Raw genomic sequence first — 20,015 nt, 5'->3', positions numbered from 1 at the left:
TTTTCTTTACTTCTTGAAATTCAAAAAAGTTAACCATACTATACCTGTTCCTTATATTGCCTGATCCGTACCAAACCTTTGAAAGTCACAGACTGTTTCAAGATAGTTTTGTCATATTTTAAATGTGATTATTGCCTCTGTTACTACTTCTGATTCACATGATGCAGGTCATTTTTCATAATGTCTGCTTGAGAATGTATGACTTTATATATTATTTTTCATCTGTTTTGTTCTTTATCATTATGCTATTATCAGAGCAAATTGAAATGTGTTGTCCCACATTTATCATCTGATACTTTACATAATTGATTCTGAACCTTAATATTTCTAATAAAATTCTGATATTTGTATTTCTTTAAAATTTTCATGGATCTCAATAAACTTTTTTTATACTACCCACATACTTTTAGAATCCAAATTTACATAAAATTTTAAAGTATTACATAGATGTTTGCTAAAGTTTATACACCACATTCCTGTGATCTTTGTTTCAAAAGTGCATTGTACTTCATACCTCGAGTTCTATATTCTTCTTTGTTTATGTTGCTAAATTTTCATATCTCTTTTCCTTCTCCTTTCATGTACGTATTTGCTTAATGACCAGTGACAAGTTTAGTATTGGCATTTCCCATAATCTAGGCAGATCCTTCTTCTTTAGCCCTTCTTTCCCAATATGAAATAGGCTGGTAGGATCCTCTGCTCACACATTACACAGAAGAGTTGATTGAAGAAAATACATGTTATTATTTCAGAGGTTTGAGAATCTAACTGATAATAGGAGTTTCTAAGATCTAATGGAAACTCCAGCATGAAAAATACTTTCAATGGTTATTTGCCTATGCCTGAATAATCCTTGACTCACTCTCTATTTTTCTGTATTGGGATTTCTGTTTCTTTTGTTACATATCTGATGTGTCAGTGACTGGGTTCAAGGTCTTTTAGATATCTTCTACACAATTAATAAAAATATTGAAAGAGTCACGTTTTTATTGAGTCTGAAATTGGTACATGTAGTCTAAAAATTGTAGCCTGACCTGTCCTTTCTGAACTCAGATAACAGATTGGGACTGAAGTCTTGCCAGATAATCAGAAGGCACTGTGCTGATCTAAAGTACCTAACAGTGCTAAGGACACAACAATCAGTCAATAATTTGGGGTAAATTGAATAATTTATTGTGCTACAAGCACAGTAAATTTGCAACTAAAGCAGTAAGCAATCTCTTAATTTGCCTTCTGTTTAGTTTCAGCTTCTATAGACGTAACAGTTCTTCCAACTCTTTACCTAGTTTCTAAGAATATTTGTTTATCCACAGTTTAAGCTCTGTTCACTTACTCCATTTTCATTAAAAATGTAGAAAATTTTGTTACATTCTCATTATAGAATCTATGTCTGATAGATCATCTTGATTTGGCAGTTTAATGAAAAATGAGTTGGTAAGTTTTCTATTGTTGTTTTCATGTAAAGGATATTGGCTGGTATTAAGTAGATGAAATGTTTTTAGTGAAACAAATATTCATGTTTGTTACTGCATGTAAGTTTGCAAACCTTACTGTAAAACTTAACTCTTATTTTAAAACACATGTATACACCCTTATAGTGACCACACTGGTCAAGATATAGAATGATATGGAACATCTACGAAACTTCTTTCATGCCAACTCCATTCCAGAGTTAACCATAATTCAGTTTTCTAACATAATAAGTAAAATTTGCCTGCTTTTGAATTTTACATAACATAAATCATAAAGTTTCTTGTGTGTCTAGCTTATTTTGCCAATTTATCAATAAAACTTTTTTTAATTGTTAAGTGATTCAAATAATGGTTTCCATTATCAAGCTGATTTTCATTATATGAATATAATAGGATTTATTTATACATTCAGCTATGATGGACTATTTTTTTCTAGTTTAGATATATAATGAATTAAGCACCAACACTCTGGTCAGTGTCCTTTGATGAACACATGTAAGCATTTCTATTTAAGACTAAAAGGTCTGGGTCATAGAAAATGCATAGCTCAAATTTAGCAGATACTGCAAAACATTTTTCTAATTTTTTTTTCTAACTTCCCCCTTCACCAATAGGACTTGAAAAGTTCAAGTTGCTCCATATATTTTTGATGCTTGATTATTATAGTACTTTAAAAAGAAAAAGAAAGTAGTAGTAGATATGCCGCTGGTATAGGTCTCATTGTGTTTGGATTTGCACTTTGATGACTGATAACTTTGAACATCTTTTGGTAAGCTTAGGACCCGTTGGGAAGACATTTAGATGAACACCTGTTCAAGCCCTTTGCCCATTTTTTATTGAGCTCTTTGTCTTCTTTTACTTATTATTTTGAAAAAGTTTTTAAATACTTTCTGAGAAAAATTAAATATCAAGTATTACGTTGTCTATATTTCTTTAATCTTCTGACTTGACTCTTTGCAGTCTTAATGTGCCCTTTGATGACTAGACCTACTCACTTTAAAATGGTCCAATTTACTGGTAATTGTTTTTTTGTATAGTGCTTTTTTTCTGTTCAAGTAAAAAGGGTGCCACTGGCAAGTTCCTTATAATATTACCCTACGTTATCTTCTAAAAGCTTTATTGGTCTAATTTTATATTTAGATGTAAGTCCAAGGTCGGGCGCAGTGGCTCACATCTGTAATCCTAGCACTTTGGGAAGCAGAGGTGGGCAGATAACCTGAGATCGGGAGTTCAAGACCAACCTGACCAACATGGAGAAACCCTATCTCTACTAAAAAACGATTTTAGCCAGGCTTGGTGGCGCATGACTGTAATCCCAGCTACTCAGGAGACTGAGGCAGGATCGCTTAAACCCGGGAGGCAGAGGTTGCAGTGAGCCGAGATCGCGCCATTGCACTACAGTCTGGCCAACAAGAGTGAAACTCTGTCTCAAAAAAAAAAAAAAAAAAAAGATATAAGTCCATCTGGAAACAATTTTCTGTGTACCATGTTAATTAGGGAACTATATATATTTTTTGGTCTTTGTTTACCTTAAGTATACCAAATTGATTCAATATCCTCATATATATTTGTAACATTAAATCTATTGAAAATAAAAAGAAAGCTAAGGATGTCTTAGCAGAATAAGATTTTTAAATAGCAAAAATAATTAGCTGGGCATGGTGGCCCAAGCCTGTAATCCCAGCACTTTGGGAGGTCGATGCAGGCAGATCACCTGAGGTCAGGAGTTCAAGACCAGCATGGCCAACATGGTGAAATCACATCTCTACTAAAAATACAAAAATTAGCCGAGTGTGGCTGTGCCATACCTGTAATCCCTAGCTACTCGGGAGGCTGAGGGAGGAGAATCGCTTGAGTACGGGAGGTGGAGGATGCAGTGAGCCTAGGTCAATCACACCACTGTGCTCCAGACTGGGCAACAGATTGAGACTTCGAAAAAGAAAGAAAGAAAGAAAGAGAGAGAGAGAGAGAGAGAGAGACAGAGAGAAAGAAAGAAAGAAAGAAAGAAAGAAAGAAAGAAAGAAAGAAAGAAAGAAAGAAAGAAAGAAAGGAAGGAAGGAAGGAAGGAAGGAAGGAAGGAAGGAAGGAAGGAAGGAAGGAAGGAAGGAAGGAAGGAAGGAAGGAAGGAAGGAAGGAAGAAAGGTTGGTTAAATAATAAAAATATTCAGCAGCAAGTCTGATAGCTAATTTAATTTTTCAAATACCATAAGTTGAAATGGCATTTCAAGATTTCTTCAAGAACTGAAAAATCTATGATTTTTATTGGTGACAATTTCCAAGTACTGCTACTACTAAAGCTATTTGCTGCCTATATTCATATGTGAAAGGAATAATAAGCCTTGCTTAGAGATTAGCAGAGGTTAAGTTGTAATTTTTTCCCACTCAAGTCCATGAGTCCCTTTAATTTGATATCCTAGAATTCAAGTTAAAAATCACAGATTTATGGAAAATAACACTTCTGCTTCAAGCCATGGTGGTGTTATTGCCATACTTTGTTATACAATTGGTGATCACGTATATATTAGGTTGTTTTTTCCATCTTGTTACATACCTGTATCTATGTATTATTTCACTAGCAAGACAGTTCTTTATTACTGCATCTTAACCAAAGGACTTGAAATTTGGCAGTGTAAATATTAAGCTTTATTTGTCTTCAACAGTATTTTGGCTATCTTAGCCATTTTGACTTTTATGTGTATTTAAAATGATTTTGAAAAAACTGCCACTGTTTTCATTAGGTTTTCTTCAATAGATCATTTCAGGAAGCCTTGACAATATAGAGTTTTTGATGAATAAGTGTAAAATTTTCATCTTGTTATTTATGATTTTAAAGTCACTCAATTATGTTTTATAGTTTTCCATATAAAGACAATGTAAATTTTTATGCTTCTAATGATATGATCAATGGCTTATCTGATTTTTCTAAAATATGAAAATGCAATTAATTTTTTGTATATTAACTTTTAATCAAACAACTAATACAATTATTTTAAATTTTTATAGATTGTCTTAATTTTCCTTTGGAGATTTTAACTGAATGTGAATAGTTTAATTTATTCCATTTCAATATTTATATGTGTCTTTTATTTGCTATCCTAACTGCATTGTTGACTAGAATTGGTAGTAGTGGACATGTTTATGTAATTTATCTCAGAGGAAAGATTTGCAGGTTTTAATCACTGATGCTATTTTTGCCTTATTAGCTATTGGTTATACTTCATCAGATTTAAAAAGTTCAATTTTATTTTCAGTTTTCTGAGATATTTAATCATAAGTAAACCAATTTTTGATGTATCATGATTTTTGTCAAATGTCTTTGCATTTATTGATAGATTTCCCTTTATTTGGTAGGTACACTAAAATTTATTGATTTTTTGAAAATTAAATTAAAAATGAATTGGTATAAACTCATCTTTATCATGATATATAACCTTTTTATGTTCTACTTTATATAATTTGCTAAAACTTCTATAGACATTTGTGCATCTGATTTCAAGTAAAATGCTAAGATATAATTTTTCTTTTCTTACAGTGTTTTTATTGTTTTAGTCATTATTACACTTACCTCTTAAAGAAGATTAAGAGATGCTTTATTTTTTAATTTGTCTTCTCTAGAGAGTTTAAGATGGGTGTTAATTCTGTCTTAAAGTGTTGGTAAATATAACTGATTAAACTATCTGTGTTTGGAGTTTTCTTTCTGGAAAAAATATAGAAGTTCACTTTGTTTATTTCTTTATTTTTTAATTTTTACTTCTGTGAAGTTTAGTAGGTTAGCCTCACTCTGCAGTTCAGGATCTTTTTGAACAACTCCTGGTGTCCGTGGAACTCCAAAATGCCAGTCTCTGTCTTCTAGTTAGAACAAATATTTCGTGTTCCTATACTACCAAGCTCCTCTTAAAGCAAGGTAAAAGGGTAATTGCCCTATTTGATGTGCAAATAAGAAAAAAAAGGAACTTGCCCAACGAAAGATTCCAAGAGACTAATTTGAAAATCTCACCATACTGGATTTCCGTTTTCTCTGTTCTTTTGACCACTAAAGTTCAGGTTGCCTGCATTATATAATGAAGAATTCAAGCAGTTGTTTTATGTTCTTTATCCAGCTTTCATAGTTGCTTTCAGTAGGAGGTTAGCAAAGTAAAATTTACCCAAACGGGGCTGGAATTTGAAGTCCCAAAATTGGTTTTCATGCATTGTTATTCTGATGAAGGCTTCTATTCTCATTATCTCATTTTCTATTCTTACAACTCATTAATATTTATGGCTATCAACATGAAAGATTTTCTTTGCAAAAGCAATTAAATGCTGTGCTTATTTTTAAAGCCCTTATCCAAGATCTTCTTTTTTCAGAGCCCAAGGAAGTAGAAACAATATATTAAACTTAGTCCTCTCTTACTTTATCCTCTTGCCAACAACAAATGGCTTCAGAACTAGCTCCATCAATATATATACACATCCCATTAAAATTCTTTCTTTCTCTCCCGTATTTTTCAACATATCTGAAAACTCTATGTGCCACGAATCTTTATGTACAAGTAAAACAGCACTATTTATTGAGTTTAGTGCACAAGGGAAAAAAGGAGAAAGGATTGGCAGCAAATTGATATCTCCCTGAAGCCGTATCACTGCTCAGCAGATTATGCTCCTAGGATCTGTGAATCACGTCTCAAGATGTGTGTCTGATGACATCTGAGATTTTGATAAATCTTTTCAATCATGGCTTGTCAATATGGGGCCCAGTTTTTTCCTATTAGTTGGTTTTTTTAATGTAAGCTAATTTTAGAGTCAATTTGGGCTGAAAGCATCATTACAACATGCAAGATGCAAACTGCAAGAAACTTCCCTCTCCACTGGGCATTCATATCCTTATAATATGCAGAGGCCATTACTCCCCTAACTGCTAGTCATTAGAAGGTTATACACTCATGACTGGGCAATTGTATGTAATGCTGGCCTTTTCTCTAATGCACTGAATGTTGATATAATGAATGGAAACATTTCTTTATACAGTTTGTGACCAAGTGCTAAGTTATGTATAGTCTATAAAACATTTGAAAACAGATGGTATATGCACTTATCTTTGAAATCCAAGTTTAAAAAGTCATCATACCACCTTTCTGAGGATTTTCCTCTTGCCATCTCAGAAAGAGACTACAGTAAACTTTAATTTTCAATGCATCATAGTGAAACACATTTTACTGTAGTCAGTTGTTAATATGTAGTTTTCTGCATTATGTGTATTCCTATCCTGAAAAATGATAATGTCTTCTTTTTGGAGACAGTGTCTTGCTTTGTTGCCCAGGCTGGAGTGTAGTGATGTGATCATGTCTCATTGCAACCTTGAACACCTGGGCTCAAGCAATCCTCCTGCCTCAGTCTCTCAATAACTGAAACTACATTTGCACGACACCATACCTCGCTGTTTTTTTTTTTCTTTTAGAGGGAGAGTCTCACAATTTTTACCAGGCTGGCCTTGAACTCATGGCCTCGAGTAATCCTCCTGCTTCAGCCTCCCAAAGTGATGGGATTACAGGCAGGAGCCACTGTCCCAGAAAGGAAAAAAAATGACAGTTTCTCATTCATCTTTCTGTTCATCTAATGTCAAACAAAGAGGAGCTTCACAATCAAAACGGTAGTTATGTCATTTGGGTATCTGTCTCCTCCAAATCTCATGTTGAAATGTAATTGCCTATGTTGGAGGTGGGGCCTGGTGGGAGGTGTTGGGACATGGTGGCAAATCCCTCATGAATGGCTTGGTGCTGTCCTCAAGATAGTGAGTGAGTTCTCACAAGATCTGGTTATTTAGAAGAATGTGGCATTTCCCCTGACTCTTTCTTGCCCCTCCTTTGACCATGTGAGATTCTGGCTCCCTACCACCTTTAACCATGATTGTAAGCTTCCTGAGGCCTCACCAGAAACAGATGCCAACATCATGCTTCTTTTAAAGCCTGCAAAATCATGTACCCATTTAACCTCTTTTATTTGTAAATTACCTAGCCTTGGGTGTTTCTTTGTAGCAATGCAAGAGCATAATAACACAAGTAAAAATCAGTTAATGAAAGTTCTCGGTATAAGGTTATTAATTTATTCATGAAATGTCTGTTTTACTTTCTTCAAAGGCATATTTTGTTCAAAGTAATTGATCATCTGAATAAAAAACTATATAAACACAACTTTAGGCTAAAAATATGGCATGCCAATTCTCTATTGTGTCTGAAATTTTTAACATAGAATTTAGACGGTCAACAGTAATCTTATTCACCTTGGAATGTAAGCTTAGATACACTTAAAAATGTTACTGGAGAGTTGAACTCAAGGAAATAGAATCAGCCTAGCCAGAAAATGCAATTCAAATCACAAACTTAAATAGAAGAAAAAAAACCAGACAACATTTCAAAGAAACCTGAAATTACTTTGTTAGAAATGCAGAAGAGGATAATTGCAAGGAGATGATCACTGACTGCTTAAAAGTATTCTAGACAAAATATATTTAAAACCCAAATGTGTTTGTTCTGTAACAGGCAAAATTGAGCAGAACTGAACAAGAAAGTAGACTCTCATTTGCTGAACCAAACTTTTTAATGGAAAAGCATTATTTTCAGATATCCAATTTTACTTACTCCTTAATAAGTATTAAGAAGCTCATTAATACTCTAAGAAAAAATAATGTTCTCTTTGAAGTAGTATAGAAAGAATGGCACACTCAATATAAATGCATATATAAATAGAATCAATATGTTTCTTCAGAGTTATTTCCAAATATTAACAAGGGATTCACACATGTTATGACCATTTAACAAAACCCATGTTGTAAGTCTTGGGGATTTAAGTGTTTTTACGTAAAATACAAGATTTGTATTAAAGAACACTCTGCCATTTCTGCTTTCTATAGACTTTTATGTTTTCTATAGTTAATTATTTTGTCCAAGTAATAAAATGATTTGGAGTCCACAAAGTTTCATTACAATTTTGAACTAAAATATTTGTTTCCATTAGCAACACCAGTTATATATTTTGCTTGAGTATTTCATTTGAAATTTAATTGATAAAAATGCAGTCATTCACTTATTAACAAGGCATTTACTAATTACCTGCTATGTGCTGTGCATTGTTCTCAAAACTGTGACTATCAAGTCAAACAAAAAAGGATTCATTACTTCAAATAACTTACATTTAATTGGGAAGGATAGGCATTATTTAATGTAATAACTATTGTAATCCTTTATCTTTCTTCCTATGTTTAGAATACATTGGGCATAATTAAAATTTGACATCTTTGAGGAAGAAAAACTAGCAGTTGAAATAATAAAACACTGCAGTTGGTTATTAAATAGCTAAATCATCTTTTTATTTTTAAAATATGGTTCAAATATTAATATAATTCAATGTAAAAACAAATATTTTAATAAAAGAATCTACTCATAAAACCAGAGACATCCAAGACATCCATAGTTTCTGTAAAATTCTGCTATTTGGATGGATATATTTATATTCCAGGCTTAGTATGCTTATTAACTACAATATTATGTGTTTCTGAATTTTGGTGAATCTTACCTTGAAGGTTTGCCAAAAATGTCTATGTGAGCAGTGAGGTCATTAGAATGGTTAGTAACTAACTCATTCTTCTCATCAGAGGATTATAAACTTGATAAAGCAATTTGTAATTATAGTTTTAATCTAAATAGCTCAATCATGTTCTGCACAAAAGACATCCCTTTGCAAATATTATATAATGAAAGTGGGGTTATTATAATGATTGTTAGGAAAGTGCATAAATGCTGACTGAATTGCAGACTAAGTTTTGAAAATTGGTTCCATTCTGTTGTTTATATTTGGGTAATTACACTGAATACACATTCTGGTCTACACTATAAAAAGTATTTTGGTTTCATCGATCATTTTTATTTACACAGAAGTCTCATATTGTCTTTTATGAAATTCTGCTTTATAAAAATAATATCTACCTGAAACTCCTAGAAATGACTACAGTTCTCTAATTGAATGTACTACTTTCTGTGTTCTTGCTGAACTTCCTGAAATACCTGAATATATAAACTGATTCTAATCTTTAAAGGATGTTTTCTATCCCTCAGAGCACAATTGCATAATAAGTTGTTAGGAAGATGGAACATGTATAAGATTCTGGTAGATATTTCTAAAACAGAAACATAAGTTCTTTAAATTATAAAATGTTTCTCAAAATTAAATATCCCAAAAAGCATAGACATTTCTCCCTTCAAAATACGTGGAATGTGTCTGCTTATCTAAATATGTATTAAAAACAATCTTATTACCAAGCTGTTTCTTTAGCAAACATCATCCAACAATTGTTATCATTAAGCCAGTATTTCCATCTACTAATAGCATTGAATGACTAACTTCTTGTGCCGGAAACACTTTTGACGTTTCAGCAAACACACCTTAACAAAACATAGTGTTCTGCCTTTATGTACCTCCCAACACATTAAAATGCTGTTAAAAATTTACAGCCATGAAATAAGTATTATAATAATGATTTGTAAGGAAAATGGAAGCAAATAGATAAGTGTAATTTTCTTTCTCTAGAAACAAAATAAATAAAATACGTGAAGATGAGTAGGAAAACATCGGTTAGAGAATGGAAGTGAGGATGGCACTACCAACAAAGAAATGTGTGTGTTCAACAGCAGTGACTTTAAAAAAATAAAATAGGCATATCCACGAACCAGGAAGGATTTTCTGGGTCTGGGTTTCATATCCATGCTAGTTGTAATGCAAAGTGTGTACTAATAATTTATCATGAATTGGAAAATTCTACAGCAAATAGAATGCATATTGTATTTTAGTAATGTTAAGGTTTTACCTCTAAAGAAAGCTTGAGGTGCTTTGTCAGTAATATGGTCAAATATTTTCTAAAATCAACAGTAAATTTATATTTAAGGCTATCTACTTCATATCTGATACATAATGGTCCCTTCCTTTACTTAATGTAATTTATTAACAACTTGTAGCGTGTGTAGGATTATCTTAATTACTGTGTAAAAGATACTGAATCTTCCACAAGTTTTACTCATTAAAACTACAACATAAAGAGGAAAGAAAGAAAGAGGTACAGTTAGGAACCAGGATAGTACCACAACAGGAGGCCGAATACGTAACACAAATCAGCTTTGAGTATTTGCAACTATCATTAGCAATTATAGAAACCTGCTATGTACTAAATGTTGAACTGGAGGCCATCATCTTCAGTGAAACAACTCAAAGACAGAAAGTGAAAAACTGCATGTTGTCATTTACAGGTGGGAGCTAACATGGACATGGAGTGTGGGAGGGTCAGGGGAGGGTATGTGAGGGATGAGAAATTACTTCATGGGTACAATATACATTATTCGGTTGGTGGTAACAATAGAAACCCAGACATCACCAACACACCATATGTTCATGTAACAAAAACTGGGCTGGGCATGGTGGCTCAGGCCTGTAATCCCAGCACTTTGGGAGGCCAAGGCGGGTGGGCCAGCTGAGGTCAGGAGTTCAAGACCAGCCTGACCAACATGGTGAAAACTCGTCTCTACTAAAAATACAAAATTAGCTGGGCGTTGTGGTGTGTGCCTGTAATCCTAGCTACTTGGAAGACTGAGGCAGGAGAATTGCTTGAACCTGGGAGGCAGAGGTTGCAGTGAGCCGAGGTTGCATCATTGCACTCCAGCCTGGGCAACAAGAGCAAAACTCCATCTCAAAACAAACAAACAACAGCAAAAAGAAAAACAAAACAAAACAAAAAAACAGAAAAACTGCACTTGTACCCCTTAAGTTTATAAAAATAAAAAACACTCAAATGTTGAAGTCTAACCCCTAGTGTGATGGTGGTCAGAGGTGTGACCTTCAGGACGTCACTAAGTTTAGATGAGATCATGAGAGTGAGGCCCTGTGATGGGATTCAAGACCCCAGATCTTTCTCTCCCCACCACCTTCTAATGTGATAATACAGAAAATCAGATGTAGTCCCACTGCAAACCAGGAAGAGGCCTTCATGAGGAATTGAACTGGATTCCCCATCTCCAAGTATTGTGAGAAGCAAATTGTTGTTTAAGCCACCCAATCTATGACATTTGTTACAGCAGCCTAAACTGGCTAAAACACTGAAAAATGAAATATTAATTTAAAGAGACTTACAACCATTTTATGCATGCAAAATACTGATAATACTTTATGCAGCTGCAAAATATTATCTTTTATTTTTTTAATTTCACCATATATGGACTATTTCTATGCTGTAGGACCTATGAGCCACTCATGAATAAAATCAATAAATGCAATTCAATTTAATCCTCTGCTCATCTAGATAGTCACGAAACTCAGCAATAATATACATGATGGCACTACAATTTACATAAAGAATAAATAGTTCCCAGGGTTTACCAGATAATCAATACATTGTTTTGTTCTATCCATTTGAATAAAAGGAAGTGTAATCTTTTCCAAAAATTTCCATCCTCAAAGACAACTGATAAACTGTTTTTATTTATTCAAGTTTTTATTTAATTAATGATACACCATTGTGTGAAGAGTTTTTTCCTTTTTATTTTTTATGTATAATCATAATCACTTCCCTGAGCTGTGCAGTGTTATCTCTGTTACATTATCAGCTCCATAAGGCCAAGATTATCACTGTTTTGTCTGCTGCTGTCCAGGAAGAACCTAATATTCGTTTTTAGTATTTTAGTTTCTTTGGAGAAGATATTCCCCTTGCAAAATTCTATAACACATCCTTATCCTTTTTATCACAGCTATTTTCTTTCCAGACAATATTTTTCTAACTTTATGCCAATTACTTAATATTTTCTTGATTGTTTTAGCTTTCTATTAGGTCTTGAAATCAGGTAGTGTTTCTCCTAAAAGTTTATTCCGCCTTTTCAAGTTATTTAGGCATTTTAATTCCTTTGAATTTTCACATGAATTTTAGATTCAGTTTGTCAATTTCCACACCAAAAAAAAAAAAAAAAGGTCTACTGAGCTTTTGATTGGGATTGTATTAAATCTACAGACATATTTGAGGACAATTGATATCCTAACAATAAAGAGTTTTTTCATTAATCTTTAATATGGTTTACCGCTCCATTCATTAATGTTTTCTTTATGTACCTTAAATTGTTTTGTATTTTTAAATATGCAGGTTTTTCATATTATTTATTGTATTTATCCTGAAGTGTTTCATGTTTTATACTTTCATAAATGCTACTTTTTTCCCAAATAGCAATAATAGTGCATAGAAATACCACTGATTTTTATGTATTGATTTTTTTTATCTCTCATCCTTGCTAAACTCATTTCTAGCAGCTTTTTTGTAAACTCTGTTGAATTTTGTACAGAGATAATCATGTTGTCTGCAAATAAGGACAATTTATCTCACATACTGTAATTTTGCTCCCTGTAAGTATGATTTGAGTTTTCTAAGAAATATCTTGTGTCAGTGCCTGACTTTTTAAACCTGTGGAGTATAATTACAATAACCTTTAATATCCTATCTAATTCTAACATCTGTGTCAGTCCTGAGTTAGTTTACAATGAACGGTTTTTCTTCTTATGGGTGATATTTTCCTGCTTCTTTGCATGCCTGATAATTTTGTATAGGATGCCAGACATTGTGAATCTTACCTTTTTAGATCCTCTGTACTTCTGTACTCCCATACATTTTCTTCATCTTTTTTTATGAGAGAGTTATATGAAACAATTTGACCATGTTGGTTATTTCTTTTAAGATTTGTTAGATGGCAGTGCTCAGTCTAGGACCAATTATTCTCACTGCTGAAGTCAAGTTCTTCTGATACACTACCCAGTGCACCCTGAATCTTGAGGATTTCCTGCTTGAATGATAAGACCAGGCTTTACTGGTCCTATGTGAACATGAAGCACTGTTGACTTTAATCCTTCAAGTGGTTCTTTCCCTGGCCTCAGTTTCTTCAAATGTATGCACTGATCTCTCCTCAGCTAAGTAATTAAGAGAAACCCTCTGACACCTCCAAAGATTTTTATCTGCACAATTTTCTCCTCTTCAATATTTTCTTCTGTGAATGCTAGCTGCCTTGGCTTCCTCAGACTCTGAGCTCCATCTCTCGTCTTCTGTGATGTGGACTACCTAAATTTACCATCACTGAGCCATGGCCAGAAAACACCCCAACACAGTAGTAGGCATTGGCAGATTGAAGGACCCCCTCATTGGTTTCCCTTCTCTCAAGAATCATTGTCTTTCATTGCCTTTCGAAACCCAGTGTTTCGAAAACTGTTGCTTTATATTTTGTCTCTTTTTTGTTTATTTTAAATAGGAGAGTGAACCAGGTTCCTTTTAGTTCATCTAACTGAAAAGAATATTAACCTTTGTTTCTATTTTAACTGTTTTAAAATTGCATACCTTACAATTGATACCTACAAGTACAGTGTTTCTTTTTCATTGTATAATAAAACTGTTTTATTTGATGTAACATTCTTCCTAATCAATTTCATGTTAAAATGGAACAAAAAATAAATCACACCAGAGCCAGGCTTTATATGTGTATTAGTCAGAGTTTTCCAGAGAAATAAAACCATAAATTGAGATCTACAGTCTATAGGTCATCTATTTAATGGATATAGTGTATATTTATAAATATATGCATATATGAAAAGATTTATTATGAAAATTGACTCACATGATTATGGAGGTTGAGAAGTCTCATTATCTGCCACCTGCAAGCTGGAAAACCAAGAAAGCTGGTAGAGTAATTCAGTCTGAGTTAAAAGGTCTGAGAATCAGAGGAGCCAATGATGTAATACCCAGATCAAGGCTGAAGATTCTAGAACCAGCAGGGGTGGGGGTGAGGATGGGAGGCTGCTAGTATAAACCCTGAGCCCAAAAGCCGAAGACCCAGGAGCTCTTATGTCCAAGGGCAGGAGAAGATGGATCTTCCAGCTCAAGAAGAAAAAGAAAGAATGAGCCCTAACTCTGCCATATTGTGCTATTTAATCTTGGATGATGTCCACCCACCTTGGTGAAGGCAGGTCTTTCAGATACAGCCTAATAACTCAAATGCTAATTTCCTCCAGAAATTCCCTCAGAGACAAACCCAGAAATAATATTTTACAGGCTACCTGGACATCCCTTAGCACAGTCAAGTTGGCACACAAAATTAACCACCAAGATATTCTAGAAGTCTGATTTTCCTATATTAAAGAAAAATAACTACATACATATCCTGAGGGAGCCTGACTGGTCATTCTCTAAGTTTAGCTGCCTGGCACATATACTTAAACAGATGGACACATTTCATGTGGATGTTGGCCTCCAATACCCTTGGAAACAACCAAAAGTGCTTGTAAGAAAATGGAAATTTAAATCTACTTAATCATTGTTAAATGTACTACAATAATTGCCAGGATTGTCTCCCATAAATCATGAAAGAGACAGTTTCGGCCTAAACAAATGTAAAAATAATTGAACTTCCTTCCATAATTTAGCAGTGATTTGTTGAACCTGTACAACTTTCCCCAATAAAGAAACTTCTTTCATTCTTCTTTTGTGTCTGTAATAGGTTTTCTACATTTATGTCAAGTTATCCAAAGGAGAAAACTAACCTACGATGTTAGAAGTTAGGAGAGTGGTATCTTGGGTAGAGAGAGAATGCAATGATTATAAGGGGGACAGAGGGACATTCTGAGATGCTTTTTATGCTACAGCTCTCACTTTTGATGGTGGTAACATTGAAGTGTTATATATGTGCTAAATTTTGAGCCCACTTATGGCTTGCACATCATAGAAAGGTATTAATTTATTGAGGCCACTCGTTGCTGATGTTCTTTCCTGTAACTGGTGTTAAGTTAAACTACAGTCATGGGCAGCATAAGGACGTGTTGATCAGTGAATGACCCTTTATCTAACAGTGACCCCATTAATCCATTAATATTATAATGGAGATGAAATATTCCCTTTGCCTAGTGACTTCATAGCCATAGTCACGTCACAGCACAATGCATTACCCATGTGTTTGCGATGATGCTGGTGTAAACAAAACTATGAGCTGTCAGTTGCATAAAAGTATCACACATTTACAATTATGTATAGTAAATAATAATAGGCCGGGCGCAGTGGCTCACGCCTCTAATCCCAGCACTTTGGGAGGCCGACAGGGGCAGATCACGAGGTCAGGAGATCGAGACCATCCTGGCTAACACAGTGAAACCCCGTCTCTACTAAAAATACAAAAAAGTTAGCCGCGTGAGGTGGCGGGCATCTGTAATCCCAGCTACTCGGCAGGCTGAGGCAGAAGAATGGCGTGAACCCGGGAGGCGGAGCTTGCAGTGAGCCGAGATCACGCCTCTGTACTCCAGCCTGGGAGACAGAGGGAGACTCCGTCTCCAAAATAATAATAATAATAATAATAATAATAATAATAATAATAAATGACTGTTACTGATGTATAAAGTTAACTGTAAAAAAGTCTCGGGCAGGTCCTTCAGTAGGAATTCCAGAAGAAGACGTTGTTATCACAGGAGATGACAGCGCCATGGGTTTTATTACCCTTGAAGACTTTTCAGTGGGACAAGATGTGGAGATGGAAGGCAATGATATTGATGATCCTGGCTCGGTGTAGGCCTAGGCAAACAGGTGTGTTTGTGTTTCAACTTTTACTAAGAAAATTTAAGAAGGGAAAAAAATTAAAAATAGTAAAAATCTTACAGAATAAGGGTATAAAGAAAGTAAATATTTTGGTAGAACTGTACAATGTATGTTTTAAACTATTACAAAAGAGTCAAAAAGATTTTAAAAAATTAAAAATTACAATGCAGAAAGGTTACAGTAAGCTAAGGTGAATTCACTACTGAAAACATGAATTTTAAAAAATAAATTTAGGGAAGCCTAAGTAGGCAGTGTTTATTAAGTCTACAGCAGTGTAAAGTAATGTTCTAAGCCTCCACATTCCACCACCACTCAGTCACTGACTCACCTAGAGCAACTTCCAGTTTTTGCAAGCTCCATTTGTAATAAGTACTCTCTACAGGTATACTATGTTTTGTCTTCTACACTGTATTTTTAGGTATGTTTTGAGTATACAAATACTTACCATTGCACTACAACTGCCCACAGTCCTCAGCACAATATGTGCTGTATAGGTTTGTAGCCTAGAGCAATAGGCTATACCATATAGCCCAGGTGTGCAGTAGGTTTCTAAGTTTCTAAGTACCCTCTAGGTTTCTTTCAAGTACACTCCATGATGTTGCATAATGATGAAATCACCTAATGACACATTTCTCAGAACATGTTCCTGCTGTTAATCAATGCATGACTATATATACTTTAATACTACTTTGTCTGCAATCAAAGAAACCATTTGTCTCCTAACCTAATCTTTTTGTAATTGCTTGGCAAAAATCTTAATTTGCAATTTTGTTAGAATGAATGAGTTTAACATATGAAATTATTAAATGTTAACTTATTTTTGCTTTTCTAATAAGTACAGCAAATGATATTCATATTTTGTATTGATTTACAAATCCAACTTGCATACTGAGGACATTAAGATCTGTCAGATAGGATCCTAATATTTTTGTAAACTGTTGCTGGCATTTATATTTATGATATTTAAAAAAATGTTCACAAGTTTTCATTTTTACATTTGAATTTTAATTGATTTATCTATATAAATGTTTCCTTGTACTTTAAACTTATAAAAATTTTACCATTCAGAAATAAGTAATCTGAAATATTTTAGTATGCTTAGTTGATTGTAATGGTGTGATTATGTCTACAAAATTTTTTGTTTTGAGATAATTAACTAATTGCTCCAGAATAGTAAGTAATTAAAGAAGCAGGACCACTAACTAGGAGTGTTACAGAATAACAGATTTATTACAAGGATTTGACCTCAGGTAATTTTGGAAACTGGTTATACAGTGTGTGTGTATGGCTGTGGTGTCTGCATCTGAGGCCAGGCCTAAAATCAGCAGGCCAAGCAGTGGGGAAGGAAAGATAGACATGAATTAGAAGACAGCAAAGACAAACTGAAACTCGCCTTGCTGAACTGGGTCTCACCTCTGTGCACCTCTGTGTCTCACTCCCTCCAAGCTGCCAGCTTTTGATGTGGCTTGAGAGATGCAGGAGAAGCTGGCACCTCCTGCCATAAACTTAAACATACACCTAGCCCTTCAATGAGAGCAGTTGGAGCTAGAAATCTGACAGGAGCTAAATAAACTGCAGCCCATTCCCTGCTCCAGCAGCCGCACCTGCCTGCCCATGATTCAGAGAGAGTGAAAAAAAAGATCTGGCTGATGCTCTGTAAGGCTGGATGCCGCTCCACTTCCACAAGGAGTCAGAATATCAGCAACAATATGCTTGAACAGTCACACTGTGCCTGGTGCCTCGCACCAACATTCTGAGTGTGACAAGAAAATAAGTGCTGGTGTACTTTTGCCTTCCAAATCGTAATGCATGCACGTCTCTTGTGGCTGACTCTAATCCAGAACGCTGCAGGAAAGCAAATTATGCATAATGTATTTCCAGCTTAGATAAACAGACCCAACAAAATCCACTTCAGACTAATGTGTATCTCTCTCTCTCCCTTTTTTTTCCCCTATCTGGAAGAGATGGGGTCTCACTTTCTCGCTCTGTCACCCAGGCTGGCATGCAGAGGTGCGATCAAAGATCACTGCCACCTCAAACTCCTGGGATCAAGAGATCCTCCCACCTCAGCCTCCAGAGGAGCTGGGACTAGGGGCACGAACCACCACGCCTGGCTAATATTTAAAATTTTTGTAAGAAACAGTGTCACTATGTTGCCCAGGCTGATCTGAGACTCCTGGTCTCAAGCAATCTTCCTACCTTGGCCTCCCAAAGTGCTGGAATTTGGAGGTTTGAGTCATCATTTCTGGCCCAGACTAAAGTGTATCTTAAAATAAAAACACACGTACCCTCCGGCCACTGCACTCCAGCCTGGGCGACAGAGCGAGACTCCGTCTCAAAAAAAAAAAAAAAAAAAAAAAAAAAAAAAAAACACATGTACCCTTGTCCGATGCACACATATAAATATAACCATAACTTGTCTCATTGATATTTGTAAGTTTTAAAAGTCATCTTTTTTTATTATTTCAGCTTTAATAATTTTTATAGCTACATACAATATCATGAATCATTCACAAACTTAATGTAATTCGAAATAAATAAAGAGCAAATGGTTCTAATTGTATGAATTTCAAAGAAACAAGCAAAACAAGTCTATACAATAAAAGGCAAGATTTTATTACCTTTAGAGAAAGGAGTGAAGTTAGTTATGGACAGAAGGCCTGAAGAGTGCTTTTGGTATGCTGATAACATTTTATTTCTTGACCCGGGTGCTGATTATCTAGATATATTGATTGTGTGACAAGTAAGCAACCTTTACTTGTGACCAGTGCCTTGTGTCAGTGTGTGTACATTATTACTATACAAACTGTTAAAATGCTATTGTATTTTTAGACTTGACGCTAAAATATTTCTAAATCATCTGTATTGTAAAATGCACATTTGAGTGGTATTACTTTTGTAACCCATAACAGTATGATCATTATAATTTATTTTACGAAAAGCAGCCCTAAGTTTAAATCAACTTTCTTCAAATTTACCTAAAATTTTAACCATTTCAAATTACATCTTATGTCACTATCTGTACGTTGTTCAAACCTATATTATTCTAATTATCTTTCTTGCGAGTATTTCTGTTTAGATCCAGAATTATAGTAAGCTTTTGTTTTAATAAAAAGAGATCTTGAAATGGGTTAGAAAAATCTCTTTTATTTCAGTATAAGGCACAAAATGAACCTAAAAATGTAGCTCCCTTTTTCTTTCTAGGAGGCATATTTTATCTCTTCTTGCCCCTTTCCTCTCACATTTAATTAATTGTCAAATTACTTTAAACATATTTAGCCCCTTTATCTTTTCCTTTTACCTATCATCATTCTAGTTAAAATTCTTATAGCACACCGGGGCCTATCACGGGGAGGGGGGAGGGGGGAGGGATTGCATTGGGAGTTATACCTGATGTAAATGACGAGTTGATGGGTGCTGACGAGTTGATGGTGCAGCACACCAACATGGCACAACTATACATATGTAACAAACCTGCACGTTATGCACATGTACCCTAGAACTTAAAGTATAATAAAAAAATAAAAATTAAACAAAAAATTCTTATAGCAGTTGATAGAATGTGTATACTATTTCATCTCATATAGCTACACCTAATCTAACTGTCTGATTGACATCACTTAATTTCAGTCTGTCTTCCAGTTCTTCCTACACATTCACAACAACTTTAAAAATTTGCTTCAATCCTTTCCTCTGAACAAATACTTACTAATTTTTCATTTCTTTTCTGAGGAAGTTTGAAATTCCTGAATTGGTTTTGAAAGTTATCTATGAATTGGCTTTACTCCCTTTTATCCACATGTCAATTTCCTCTACAAAGAGTCCTCTTGGGCTTCTAGAATTTACCATTTTAATGGAGGAAAGGGGTGCAGGGCAGGTGGAGATCTGTTATAGAAGATCAAATTTAGCCAAGC

The sequence above is a fragment of the Rhinopithecus roxellana genome, chromosome 18 (genome assembly GCF_007565055.1).
Source record: "Rhinopithecus roxellana isolate Shanxi Qingling chromosome 18, ASM756505v1, whole genome shotgun sequence".
NCBI classification, from domain to species: Eukaryota; Metazoa; Chordata; class Mammalia; order Primates; family Cercopithecidae; genus Rhinopithecus; species Rhinopithecus roxellana.
Note: the sequence above shows the minus strand (reverse complement) of the source record.